At 36.5% G+C, this 11,808-nt stretch overlaps 1 pseudogene; it reads right to left on the bottom strand.

Moving 5' to 3' along the window:
* Window positions 1-11,458, bottom strand: part of LOC107013414 — a 23,847-nt pseudogene extending 12,389 nt beyond the window's left edge.
* Window positions 11,459-11,808: the final 350 nt, after the last annotated feature.

Here is an 11,808-nt window from a genome sequence, read left to right as displayed (position 1 = left end):
CACCCCCCACCCCCCCACCCCGAAAAATATTGAACTTATATGACAGACAAATGCAACATAAGGGAAATGCCAGTGTAGAGCTGAAGTCACTTGACAGGACTGCACAAACAGGACGTTTCTCTATGTCCCTTTCAGTTTTATGTCATTTGAGCTGGTAAATTACAATAGTTAACATTTGAGGACAAATACTCTTATTTGTAGTGGGGTGAGGACTACCTGGATTTTCTTGTTTTGACTAGTTTGTTTATCCTGAATGCTTTTTAAATTGTGTTTTAAGTTTTATCTGAGTTATCTGCTTTAAAAGTTGTGTTTTTAAATTCTGCTTTTTGTGGATTGTTTGAGCTATGACTCTCTTTTGGGGTCCTAATTTCTAAATAATTTTGACCCTTTCGAAAAAGTTTCACTTTTGAAAATTTGGCCACCGCTTGTGTTGAAAGTGGTTGTTCTTGTACAACTTTAACTCTCAGTTTTGATCAATACTGATAACTTGAAAAGTGCTCTCAATCGAACAAACATGAATGTGCGGCTTCAACGAGAACGAATGAAGTTACATAGACAATATGTGAACTATTTGAATGTCGTTGTGATTAGCCAATTATCGAATTGATTCTTTGGCAATGACCATTGCACACTAGTGAAAGTGTGTAGTCTTGTTTGACTTAAGTTTCGATGCCTTATGTGATGAGCTTACTTTTAACCTTGCATGAATAAACCTAGAATTTGCCATGTTAGTCTGGTTGACTTAGAAGGGTGTTCTCTTGAGATGATCTTAGGCAACATTCATAGAGTGTAAGCTAACTTTGACGTATACCTCTTTTGTGGCCTACCAATGAGAGCGTGAAACATTCTTGAACATCCTTTGAGACATACCTCTTCTTTGAAAAAACCTTGATGAAACCCAAACCTTACGTTATCCATTACCTATAATCCTCTTGAGATGTGCATAATTGAACAGCCAACTTTAATCAAAGCCTAAGTTGGGGGTGTGGTAAGAAGGAAAAGGAGAAGTCAAGAAGTGCAAGAAAAGTCTCGCGAACCAATGGTATTTCAGAGAAATGGAAACCCTCCATATATATAAAAAAGAAGAGAAAAGAAAAATAAAAAGAAAAGAATGGAAAAAAAGGTTGCGGAATAAAAGCACAAAAAAAATCAGATTTCCAAGCAGTCTATAGAGAAGAAAAAATGATGACTTAAAGGCACTTGACTAGGAATTGATGAAGGAAAAAATGAGATGTTTTGAGAAAGTCACATCTCATTGAGGAAAAACCCACCGAGCCTAAATGACCATACGTTTGCACTTAGCCCCATCACAAGACTTATAAAGGACTTTTTGATCTTTAGTGAACCGAACCGAAAGGAAAGTCAATTGGAAATAAGGGCAAATCTATGGGTGAAAACATGCATTGTGTTGCTCGTTGTGAGTGTGAGCGTTGCATCAGATTCTTGATCTTGAGTTGATAAATCTATGTGGGTGGAAATGGAAACATTCTTTGTGTGAGGGAATGAAGATACTTTTATTGAGCTTGAACTTGGCATTCGTAGCGAGTATTGTGAGCTCAAAGATCTTTGGTAATATTGTGTCCCAACTTGAATCTTTGAGTATACAGTTGAGATATGCAAGAGTAACTTGCGTCTTATTGTGCATATTCATAATTGAGTCTTGTGTATCACTATTTGAGACATCCTACTTGAACGGCTGAACTTGAGTTTTACTTGAGGAGAAACAAAACTTTAAGTTGGGGTGTTGATCAGTTCTCAAATTGGACTCATCTTGGGCCTTATTTAATGCAAATAGTGTCCTCGGTTGTTTATTTTATCTTGATATCTGATAAAAATGGCTAAGTTTCATGCATTTGAGGATTTGGTAGGAGCATGGACACTTAGGAACAAAACAGAAGCAAAACGGTGAAAAAGAGCTGAAGATGCTAAGGTGTGCATTGCCAAGCACACTTGGTGATCCGCCCGTATAGCGAAGTTCCGCCTTATTTTACACCAAGTGAGCCCTGAATGAAGTGGATGGCGCTTCGCTGATCAGTTTCGTAAAACAGAAGATTTCCGCCCATCGATCCAGAACACATAGACAAAAATGCAACGTGCAAGCGACGATGAACTGAAAAAAGGGCGATTCGCCAAATCACCACTAACTACGCCTAAATGATTCTCCAACACTATTCTAAAGTCTATAAATACTGAATTCTTTTATTATTTACATATAGAAAATTTGAGAGAGTGAAACAATTACACTTGATATTTGTTCTTAAGTTTTCTCTCAAGTTTGGAGAGGATATTGTAGAAGATTGAATAAAGAAGCTCTTCTTCCAATTTTGGAAGTGGGTATTCTCCTTTTACATTCCTTAGATACTTTTAAGGTTTGATATTTTATACCCACTTGATTTTCTTATCATTTTAAGTATATTTGATTATTAGTTGATGTGTTGCTGAAAACCCCCTATTCTTGGGGTGTGATTCAGCAATTATGAGTTGATTAATTTGTTGCGTCTTGCTTGTTTGTAGCTTAGATTAAATTTTAATGGTGATTTCACCTAGTGGTTGTTGTTTAATATAATGAATTTGTAGTTTCAAATGCAAAACCACTTGTGTGTTTTCGGCTTGCTCGAGAGAGAGGTCACGAAACTAAGAGCACTAGACTGATCTCTTAAGGAGTGGGTCGACATGAGGTTCAGCCCGAGAGGGTTGGGCCCTAGTCCCATATCCAAGCATTCCCATCGAAAGAGCGAGTGTGGATAAGGCGTAGTCTGGATAGTTTAGACGAGAGGGTGTCCGAGAGGAACACATTTGATATAGGGTAAGTTGCCGGAGAGGGAACTTACTTTCACTTAAAACTTAGCCTAGTCACGATTGTTTTGTGAAATTAGCTACTGAAAGCATGTACCCACCACTTTTATCTTCACATTCAACAATAACACTCCAAGAACTTCCCCCATATTTGATTTTTCCTTTAAAATTTAAAATTTTTACTACTTGAGACAAAACCTCTTTCTGATATTTCACACTTGGTGTCACAAATTAAATTTATTTTGTTTTAATATTTGAAAATGTCTTAAACTATCACTATTTAGAATGGAATTCTAAGTAGCTACAACTTTCACTACCACTCCCTTTGGACACGACCCCAACCCTTGGTTGGGTTGCTAAACTAGTTTCAATTCGTAGACACATAGGCTGTAGGCTAGTGTCGTTGATCACGAGCTATAAAACATGCAAAGAATTAATCAGTTGCAACACAAATTCTTGAAAACGATAAATACTTGTTGAGAGTTTTAGCTTAGAATCAAATTTTATTGAATTTTATAGAGTTCTATCAGCTTTTTAATTTTAGAACTTCTATATTTGAGCTCTAAGTTTTAGAGGGTTTGCGAAGAACTTGAAGATTCAAAGGGTTTCATCTCCAAGGATTTGGACTTGGGTATCATTGATTATTCACTCTTGGCATATTACAAGACTTAAATCTTCATACTCATTTGAATGCAAGCTCATTTCCATATAAATCTCTATCTCTTGTACATGTCTAGCTAAAACCCCAATTCATAGGGTGTGATTTTGTTAATATGGGTTAAATTAGTTTTTGGGTCTTTCTTGTTGATAGTTTATTTGTAGTTTAATTGTGATTTCATTTAGTAGTTGTGGATGAATTTAATGAGGTTGTAGTTGCAAATATGATCTCATATATGTGTTTTCGGTTTGCTCGAGATAGAGGTCGTGAACTAAGACTACTAAATTGATGGGTGGTGAGAGTGGGTCGGCATGAGGTTAGACTCGAGACAATGAACCCTAGTCTCATTCCCACAATCAACTTGAGAGAGTGAGTGTGTTAGGGCGGAGGTTATTCTTCATGCGGCAAGTGGGTGTCCGAGAGGAATCAATTTAAAACGGGGTAACTTGCTCGAGAGAGAGTTTATACCCCTTAAAGTCTAGCCTACTCAAAATTACTCTATGAATTATGTATCAAAAGCATGTACCCAATAATCTCATTTATCTAGTATTCCTATCACATCCTAAGAATCCTCCTTTACTTGACTAACACTCCTTTTTATTTTTGTTGTTTTTACTTACTTCTGACATATCCCCCATTTGATAATTGATGCTTGCATCTCCCTTTTAGACTTAATATGTTTTTAGTCGACAATGTTTTTAGCTATGACTAGTTACAACGTAATTTTACTTTTTTTTATTAATTCTCACAACCACTGGTTGTGGAAATTACCCTAACCCTTGGTTGGTTCACTACACTACGTATGATCATAGACACTTCAATTCGAAGTTGTGTCTTTGATGACGTCACCGATCAAAATGGTGCCGCTGCCGAGGAGTGGTGTCACTTGAAAATATGTAGTTAAGTAGAATTTTTGTTCTTGTTAGTTGTAGTTTCACTAACTTTATTTTTAGTTTTGTTTTTCCTTTGAATTGTTGTTGCATGAAGACACCCTGAGCATGACTAAGGAGAGCGGTGGCAAGTCAGCTGAGGAAAATCAAGAACTCGAGGGTGACTTCACGTTAACTGCACTGGTAACTCAGTTGAATGTCTTGACCACCAAAATCCAAAAGGTGGGAAAGAACAACACGAGTCAAGGGAGGTACGTACCCCCTCATGAGCGGGTAAGGTCTAGAGATAAGGAGGGTAGTCGTGTTGAGGACACACTACTGATCATTCTCCAAAAGATCTCTTAAAAGGATTAAGTGATGGAAGAGATCAAAGAGAGTGTTGGAGTGTCGAATCAAATGATTGGCTCTCACTCTAGATCCATCTAGTTGATAGAAATTCTCATGAATCATGTAATACCTCATCACAACCCGCTTAATTAGAGGGGGTTACCTAGTATCACTAGAACAAACCTACCAGTGGAGAGAAATTAAAGACTCACTTCGTGCCACGACGTTAACTAAGGCGCTTCTTGGGAGGCAACCAGAGGTTCTAAATGCTTTAAGTTGCTTTTATAAATAATAAAGTGTTAGTGGTGTAGGTTTAAATGCAGAGAGAGTTTGGAAAGTACATATTAGCGATTAAAATTATCATGCACCTGACTAAGACTTCCATTTTGACTCTCACATTGATTGAAGGCCATGTAAAAGTCGACGAGGTAAGCGATTATTCTATTTACCACTGAATTGATCGGCATGCATTATTGTCGCTGAATGAATGGGAACTGGATGGATATATATGGCCAAAAGCTCCAAAAGGTCAGACTCTTCACTTTTCCTTACTTTTAAACTCTACAAACTCGCATCAAGTTAGTATTTTCAATATTCATGCTTTCAAAAAGCATTTTGGTTGTTGATTGGTGCTCGATATAAGGATTTATTTGCCGCCTAGCATTTCAATCATACTTTAGTGGACATATAAGGTTGGTTTCCAAATCGGAAGTTCACTTTCAAAATTTTTGTACTCATTTGCAATGATTGTATCGAATTGTTGTGTGTTGGTCCTGTCTGATAATTTTAAAATGTTTAAATGTTTATTTTCAATTTTTAAATGATGGCCATTTTATCTTGATTATTGAAATCTCTGTTTGTTGCGCATTAAAATAAGTTAAATCTTATGGGGTTGTGCATATTTGTTGTTTAACATGGTTGAGTGTTATGGGTATGAGTTCAATTGTACTAATGCATAGTTTGATTTTTTTCCGGGGATTGCGGGGTTGAGTTCGAGAATATAGTGAAAATAGTCACATTGGGATGTTTGACGAGCTAAGTCGAACTGGACGAAGCACTCAAGCATTCGCCTCATATCTCCATTTTAGCCTTAATTTCGTGTTAAAATTGAGGTAGAGTCTGTAACTTTCGGTGAGACGCCTTTTGTTTCCGGAAGTATTCGGTGGCTCGTTGAAATTACTCTTGTATCTCCCTTTGTATGAAGCCCTAACCCCTTGATACACTAGAGCTTTCGGTGGACTAGCCCTGGATCACCGAAAGAGATGCCCCATCGCCAACCTGCCATAATAGTTGAGTCAATCCTTTTGGCGAGCAAATTTTAATTTTCCAAAACCATTCTATGCGTCGCCAAATTGATCGACGAGTTTAGCTATAGTTAATCTTCTGTGATTAACTATTTTTATGAACTTTCCTCTAATGTTTTGTTGACATGGACACACCAGCCACCCCAAGAGAAAGAAAAAGGGATTACAATCAATAAGACTGCATTTGCATCCAGAAGGAAGGTCACTAAACTTTTCATAACTAGTGAAAAGTTAAACGCAAGGACAAAACCCTGGAGTTATTAGATGGAAGCTCCGACAACACTAGTTTTTATACCAATGACCCCACCACTTATGAAAGTGAGAGTATGGGCTCTGATGAAGATGACCTGTTGGAGGCACAGACAAATGAGATACAATCTAAAAAGGTGAATGATCTGTCTTGGGTCGGAAATTCACTCTACCACTCCAACCCCTTCAGTTCTAGAGCAGGCAATAGTATAGGGACCTCCAGTGCAAGGCCCTCCACCTAAATCAATAAGTAGATTAAAGTCTGAAGGGTTGAAAAGATCATTGAGGATTTTACATCACAAATTTCAAATCTTGACCAGATCCCGTGGCTCTTATATACCAGGCTAGGTCAGAGAATTTTACAGTGCATATAATGCATTAGTATGTCAAAGGAAAAGGCTAGTACCATCGTTCAAAGTAGTTGACTACGTAGTTCTCATAGAAAGGAAAGTAGTTTGTGACAATGAGGCTATCAACACAGTCTTAGGCATGTCCACTAAGATTGAGGATCACTGACAGCACTTGATTAGAACGAAAAAGCTGGATGAGATGAAAAAGTTGTTAGCCCCACTAATCTCATATGATGATGCTCCGTAGTGGTGAGAAGAAGGAGCTTCAACTGAAAAGAAAGATCTGAACGTAGTTCCAAGAGATTGGTTTGGGTTCATCAGGAGCACAATTATGTCGTCCCAAGATGAATCAATTCTTTGCCTTTCTAAGGAAGATTGTTTGGGGTGCATTATGAAGAAAACTAGGATAAATTTGGGGACGATCATTGCTTTAGAGAACCATATACGTGGAAAAAAGAGTCGGACCTCTCTCCCGTTCCCTTTGTTGATAATTGTGCTGTGCAAAAGAGCTGGGGTACCTAGAGATGCTAAGAAGGATGTGGAAGCAACTCCCAAATCTTCCACTGATAACAGATGAATCGAAGTTGAGTACCTTAAGGATCAAGCAGAGAGGAAGAAAGAGGGAACCCCGGTGGCCACAAATCCAATACCTCCAGAGGCATCTTTGCCTACTCCGACCACTATGCCTTCAGGTACATCTAGTGCCACTACTCCTCTTGCTAACAATCCAGGTTCATATACTGTTGTTATTGTCTCTCGTGATCAAATCACTCAGGCATCCCTAGTCCGGATGGGACAACTTGCCAGTCTGCCAATTGTCGGGTGGCTAGTCCTGAAACCTCCATTCCTGGCATGATCCAGAATGTCATCGATTATGATGTGACACCACTGAGCACTACCATTGATGACCTAGCAACCAGGATAACAATGTGTAAGTGCGATCAAGTGTCCACAAAAGAGTTGATGACTTTAAAATCAGCCATTGCCGAGCTAAGAAAAGATATGGAATACTTGAAGTCCACCAATATGTCCATGATATTTGGAACACTAGAGATTCCAGACATGCTTGAGATAAACTCAGGCCACCACTGGACAAGAGTATAATACAGAGTAGGAAGGAGATCCGCTGTCAGAGAAATAATTTGATGAAGATATACTTGAGCACACTATGGAAGCTGCCAACGAGGATTGGACCGAGACAGAAGCAATTATGATAAATGTTGTTGTGCAGGCTTCCTTAGCAAAGGCACCAACTGCTGGATCCAGTGGAGCTGGTCCTTCTAAGGTCAAACTGGGCACTGATTCTCATGTACATACTGCCGCACCGGGCGCTCAAGCCATGATAGATGGAAATATTTCATAGACTGAACTTTTCTTTACCTCCCTCTCTATTTTGCTTGCTTGCACTTTTGGAAACATTTATATCAGTTGCATTTGAGGAAAAATAGCTTCTTTTTTGTGGTGGGGTGAAACCCACATTTTGTGCGACTACTATTATTATTTGATGTTTTGTTGATATTTGTTTGTTATGTTTAAAAGATGTTTTATCTGCTTTTCTAAATGTTTGAGCTTATGGCTCTCTTTATGTTGTAATTGAAAAATGATTTTGACCCTTCTAAAAATATTTAAATTTTTTGTGAATTTTTGCCACCTCTTGGATGCACATGAATGTTGCTATTCCTTGGTAAATTTGAGTCTTGGTTTCAACCAATATCGATGACTTGAATAGTGCTTGCAATCAAACAAACATGAATGTACAACTACAATTAGACCAAATGAAGTTGGACAATGTGTGAACTCTTTGCATCTTGTTGTGATTAGCCATATCAAATCGGTCCTCTTGTGATGACCATTACACATTAGAAAAAGTGTGGAGTCTTGTTTGACTTTAGTGTCGATGCCTTGTGTAATAATCTTACCATGAACCATGCATGACAAAACCTAGAATTTGCCCCGTTGGTTCAGTTAACTAAGTAAGACTCTCTTGATATGATCTTAAGCAAAATGATAGAGTGTGAGCCAATTTGACACATACCTCTTTTGTGACCTACTTTCTGAGTTTGTTAACCTCTTCTGAACACCTTGAGCCTTACCTATCTTTGGATGAAACTTGACAAAAACATGACCTCTCTTAATCCTATACCCATAATCCTCTTGATTTGTGGTTTATTGAATATTCAACTTAGGCCAAAGGGGTGTGGTGAAAAGGAGAAGGCAAGTCAATAAGTGCCAAAATAGTCTCCCTAAACCCATGGTGTTGAGAAAAATGGAATTCCTCCATATTTTTTTTTAAAAAAAGAGAAAAGAACAAGAAAAAGATAAAGTCATGGAATAAAGTATATAAATACAAAAAGAAATAGGGTTCCCCAAACAATACACGGAAAGTGAATAAAGGAATGACTTATGAGCACTAGAGAAAAGAATGAAAGAAGGAGAAAGGAAGTATTATGAGCACCACACTTCATATGGATAAAAGTCACTGAGCCTAAATGATCATACTTTTGCACTCAGCCCCATTACAACTCTTAAAAAACTTTGTTGATCTTGATAAAGCTGAAACAAATGTTGATAGCAAAATACGGGCAAACCTATGGGTGAAAGCATGCATTGTGTTGTTCTTTGTTAAAGTGAGCGTTGTATCTGATTCCCAAACCTTAAATGATTATACATCATGTGTGTGAGAATGTAATCATCATTTGTGTGAGGGCATTCGACTACTTTTCTTGAGATTGAACTAGCATTTGAAGCAAGTGTTGCGAGCTTGAGAATCTTTGATAATGGTGTGTCACAAATTGAATCTTTGGGTACATAATTGATCATTGTTTACATCCCTACTCTATTCAAATAGGGCGAAACGTCGCGGTGACTCAAAAATAATCAATTGATTCAATTGTAAAAAGAATTTAAAGAATAAACAAACTTTAAAGGAGTCGCCACCTAATTTTAGGAAAAAACTAGGAAAACCATTAAGTGATCTACGAAACCGATTTGATTCTAGGTAAGGGATGTATATTATTCTGAAGGGAAGGGGTTAGGCATCCTTCGGAATCCACAAATGTGGGTCCCGTTTGCATTCATTTTTTTTCAAATTGAGGAGGAGAATAAAATAATGTACAACTATAATAAACATTCAATATGCATCAAATAATAAAATAAGAAAATATAAGAAACGACCTAAAGTTTGCCTAACGTCAATGTATACAAAATATTTGAATAAAAAGTATGATTCGAACTACATTCGAATAATTTCAAGGAGAAGCACCTCTGCGTACCTGTAATGACACTTAGTAAAAGTGTTAGTACAAAATTAATATAAATAAAAATTAATATCTCAAATAATAGCTAAAAAATAAAAATCCGTCTTTTTAACATGGTAGGCCTTGGAAATCGACGGTAGTTTCTTCATCGGCCAAATTTAACAACTACATAATATAAACTTAAACTAAATTTTTGTCTTTTAAAATGGAGAGACCTCCAAAACCGATGGAGAGATTTTCTCATTGACCATTTTAACATATAAAAATATAAACTTAAGCAAAAATATCCGTCTATTAAAGTGGGAAGACCTCCAAAACCAATGGAGAGATTTTTTCATTGACCATTTTAACATATAAAATAATAATAGTGACAACTACAACAACATAATAAAATGACAAAAAAACGAACAATAAAAACAAGGTGTTAAGAGAAAATTTTCATGGCCACAACAATAAACAAGTGAAAAAATAAATAAATAATCAAAACAATGTCATGTCATCACAAAACCCAATTAAAATTGCTGGAAAATTTCAACATTTACAAAAAGTAACAATAAGACTAATAAAATTCAACATGAGTAAGGAAAATATCTCTAACACCAAACAATTACTAGCCAAAAAATAATTAACAATTATTCACTATTACTATAAAACAAACTAGAAATTAAACATTCAAATAATAATCAAAGAAAATAAGAGCAGACCATAAAATATGAATAAAATCATCTAAAACATCTTGCCAATTTTTTTTTTAAAAAAACAGCAGGTAAACATAAAAAATAAACCAAACAAACACTAAAATAGAAAATATGCATCAACAGTTATATGAACATCTGAAAATATACACCGAGATCTGAGGAAAAACTCAAAATAGTCCTCATCTTTGGGTTGAGACTCAAAGTGATCCTTGAATTTTCACACGGGGCACTAATAGTCCCTCATATGGTGCACTTTTGGTCCTCTCCTAAAATTTTGCCTATTTTATAGTATTAATTTTATCCAAAATTTTATATAAGGAATGTCCAATCCTCTTTTAATATATTTAATAGAAATAATAACTTTATCTAAGAGAAATGATAAGAAAAATACATTTTTCTGTTCACGAGAAATATTACTGCAGCTAAACTAAGAACATTTAACATAATAATTTGCAGGAAAAGATAAAATTTATACTATTGCACATGAAATTATCGTGATGAACCTCTCAACTTTACCTGCAATACGATTTCTACTAAACAAAACAAAGTGTTTTTCTTCTCACATTCTTTGATATGGAGTTGTTATTTCTACCAAATATATAAAATGACTATTGAACAACCCATACATAGGTTATGGACAAAATCAATGAAAAAAAAAAGGTAAAATTTTGGAGGAGGACAAAAAATGTACCAATATTGCAAACAAGAGGGATTATTAGTGCTCTATGTGAAAACTCAAGGATCACTTTGAGCCTTAGCCCAAAGAAGAGGGACTATTTTGATCTTTTCCTCCCGAGATCTTATAGAAATACAAAACAAATTAAGAAAATTACCAAATATTGCTATTTTTGAGTGGATCTAGAAATGGGTTTAGCTCTTCGGAGCTTGTGGTTTCCTCTCCGTAATTGTTGGTCACTGTCCAAGCTCATTAGAATCACAAGAAGTTACCTGCAAAATAAGAGAAACTCTTAAAGGAGAAATGGGATAGGGACTGATTCGCAACTGGGTTTGATGTTGCTGTTTTGAATTGTTGTTTCAGTGTCGTTTCCGGTGAATTAGTCAACGGAAAAGGGAGAAAAACGAAGGGGTATTGGGTTTGGTTTGTGGTGTTCCGGGAAGATTCTGCTAGAGATATGGAGAGGAGGGAGATGGGTGTGTTTGACTTACTTTTTTTTGTGGTGGTTTTAAGCTGCTGGGTCGTTGTTGGTCTGAGAAAATGGAGGAACGTGGTCTGCCGGAGATGAAAACGAAAATTGGCGAGGATGGAGGCGCTTTGGAT

Source organism: Solanum pennellii, chromosome 3, assembly GCF_001406875.1.
Source record: "Solanum pennellii chromosome 3, SPENNV200".
Taxonomy (NCBI): domain Eukaryota; kingdom Viridiplantae; phylum Streptophyta; class Magnoliopsida; order Solanales; family Solanaceae; genus Solanum; species Solanum pennellii.
Note: the sequence above shows the minus strand (reverse complement) of the source record. Positions and strands in the feature narration are given on the sequence as shown.